Source organism: Myodes glareolus, chromosome 22, assembly GCF_982192425.1.
Source record: "Myodes glareolus chromosome 22, mMyoGla1.1, whole genome shotgun sequence".
NCBI lineage: Eukaryota > Metazoa > Chordata > Mammalia > Rodentia > Cricetidae > Myodes > Myodes glareolus.
The window spans coordinates 19,955,454-19,958,527 of NC_142047.1; the positions used below are offsets into that span (position 1 = coordinate 19,955,454).

Here is a 3,074-nt window from a genome sequence, read left to right on the forward strand (position 1 = left end):
TGATACAAATTTAAGGTTATTTTTGTTAGAACATACTCTGGTGTGGGAGAATTGTCTGTATTCTGTCAATCATATTTTAAATAAACAGTGATTGGCCAGGCAGGAAGTATAGGCGGGTCAACTGGACAGGTAGTAGAGGCGGTATGATGGGAACAAGAGAATGCTGGGAAAAAGGAAGCCCATTTCTCCTCAGTTCTGCCCAGATCACCGAAGAAGCAAGATGTGAGCTGCCCCACTGAAAAAGGTATCGAGCCATGTGGCTAACATAGATAAGAATAATGGGTTAATATAAGCTATAAGAGCTAATAAGTAGCCTGAACTAATGGGCCAATCAGTTTTATAACTTATGGAGATCTCTGTGTGATTTTCTTTGGGGCTTGCCAGTCGTGGGGAACTGGGCAGGACATAAACCCCAACAAGCAGGCTCCTTCATGTTACAATACTCTATATATGTTTCTACTCTTGTTTAAGATATATTTGTATGTTGATACAAATTTAAGATTATTTTTGTTATACTGAATTATATGTTTCTATTTCTTGTTTAACATATCATACCTATGCAACTCATTTAAAAAATGTAAACTTCTAGTCCTTGAAAACTATTTAGGATAATAAAGAAATGCAGATTAATAGTTAGTCACATATAACAATCAAACTTATAGTCATGTTAGGTATATTTTCAAGACTGATCAGAGATGTATTTTAAATAGATAGATGGTCTCCAAATACCTCAGAGACTTACAGAATATGGCACTTAAGATGTTTTTAATAACATAGGACTTTTCATGATGGTGAGACATGTCTGCTTCTGGCAGCACCAATTTACTCCAAAAAAGGATGACAAACATCAAAGAACCTCCATTTGGAGTTTACTTTCTTTGTGACAAAGTTAGCCACTGGGCAAGAAAATGTTCTTGGCTCAATTGCTGACAGTACACTGTCCAAACTGGACGAGCAGGACACAAAAAAGAGTGACTACAAAACCTTGCCAAGACAAGATGGGACAGTCCTTCAAAATTCCTGCTATACAGAAAAGACTGTCAGATATCTAGAGCTATAGGCTGAAGATGGATGCCCCAATGTTACAGAGACACCTAGGCTGACTGTCCAGGCAGCCAGCTGTTTCTATCATTCCTCATCGCTTTGGAAGTTGCTTATTCTACATTTACTGTTTACTCGGGTAAAATTATATCCTTCTCAGGTCTTTCACGGGGTTGAAGACTAAATAGTTATAGTTATAGTTTTCTTTTTTTTTTTTTTTTTACAACCGTAAGAGGCACAACTTTATTAAGCACCCAGATGTGGAATGAGGGTCCCAGAGGCAGAGCTGCTGCCTCCACTACACTTATGTGTCCGTCAGTCTCAGGAACACTCACAAGCTCAGCACCTGGGCTCCATCGGCAGCTTGAGAGAGGTAGAAGGTGGCCGTCCCGCTATACTGCTCCTGTATGTGGTGTATGGCGCGGAAGGCAGCGGAGGCCTCCAGCAACGTCACTGTGCAGCCACCAAAGCCGCCACCTGTCATACGGCTGCCATAAACCCCAGGCACAGAGAGTGCAGCCTCAACCAGTTGGTCCAGCTCAGGGCAACTCACCTCGAAATCATCCCTGAGTGAGCAGTGACTTTCCACCATGAGCCGTCCAAAGGCCTTATAGTCCCCGCGGCTCAGAGCGGCTGCCGCCTGGGCTGTTCGCTGGATCTCCCCTACCACGTGCCGGCCCGGCGGAAGCCCTCCTTGCTCATCAGCTCCCTGCCAGCCTCGAGCTCCTCCAGCCGCACCTCTCGCAGGCTCTCCTTGCCCAGAGCCTGGGCCACTTCCTCACACTGGCGCCGCCGAATCGGGTACTCGCTGGAGCCCAGGGAATGGTGGACATTGGAGTTAGTGATGAGCACAGCCAGCTTGGGGTCGGACAGCGGCACCAGGCTTGTCTCCAAGGACCTGCAGTCAATGAGTAGCGCATGGCCTTTCTGCCCCAGCAGCGCGATGAGCTGGTCCATGATGCCACAGGGCACCCCTGCGAAGCTGTGTTCAGCCCGTTGACACACCTGGGCCCGGGCAGCTATTGACCCCGAGTCTGGGCAGAGCTGCTGGAGGAAGGTATATGTGGCCACTTCCAGAGAAGCTGAGCTGGAAAGCCCACCCCCGAGGGGCACCGAGCTGACCACCACTGCACTGAAGCCAGGGAGGGGGGCAGCTGGGTAATGTTGAATCACTCCCTTGACGTAATTGGCCCATTGTGGGGTTCCAGGCTCCAAGGACCGCTGGGCTGTGGGCAGTGGGAATTGCAGGCGCTGGGGCTCATCTGCATTCTTGGAGGTGGTAAGAAGAGAAACAAGCTCATCTGTCCGGGGGCTGCCAACCAGCACGGTCACAAGCTCCAGAGCCATGGGCAGCACCAGGCCCTGGTTGTAGTCCGTGTGCTCCCCGATGAGGTTGACACGGCCCGGCGCTGACACCGCCAGCTCCGGCTCGGCTCCGAACTCCTCCAGGAAGGCCCGCCGGGCCTCGGCCAGCAGCTCCTCAAGCTGGGGCGGTCTCCAAGCAGCCATGACTCTCATCTGCAGCGGGTCGCGCCGCCCCCAGTTATAGTTTTCTTGAGTCATGCTAGAAAGTAAATGAGGTACAAATTTGGACTCATCAAAAAAGGATAGATAATGGAGTATTTTCTCTTAATTTGCCAAATTCAAATGGATATTGTGAATGTAATTCTTACTTGATAGTTTCATTTGTTAAAGTTAATAAATTTCCTTTCATTTAGAAAATACCTGATCATTGTTCTTATTGTGTAGAGTTTTATTATGTTAGAGTTAATACCCTTCCTTTTATTTGGACAAAAAGGGAGAATTGTTGGGGGAGATCGGTTTGTGTCGATTGTTCAAAGACCACCAATAAAGTCTGACCTCAGTTCAGAGAACAGAGTCCACATTCAGCTGGCCAGCGTGAACCAACGAGTTTCCTGGAGGACTCAGGGGAAACAGAAGGACACACAGAGAAGGAAAAGGAAGGTGGAGCGGTTGGGAAGCCTTTTTGATTCAGGAAGTGGAGAGGGCCAGGATCATGTCTTGATCACTCT

At 47.9% G+C, this 3,074-nt stretch overlaps 1 pseudogene; it reads right to left on the minus strand.

Annotated features, from left to right (window-relative positions):
* Positions 1-1,270: 1,270 nt before the first annotated feature.
* LOC148118458 (galactokinase pseudogene) lies at positions 1,271-2,573 on the minus strand (annotated as a pseudogene).
* Between the last annotated feature and the right edge of the window lie 501 nt (positions 2,574-3,074).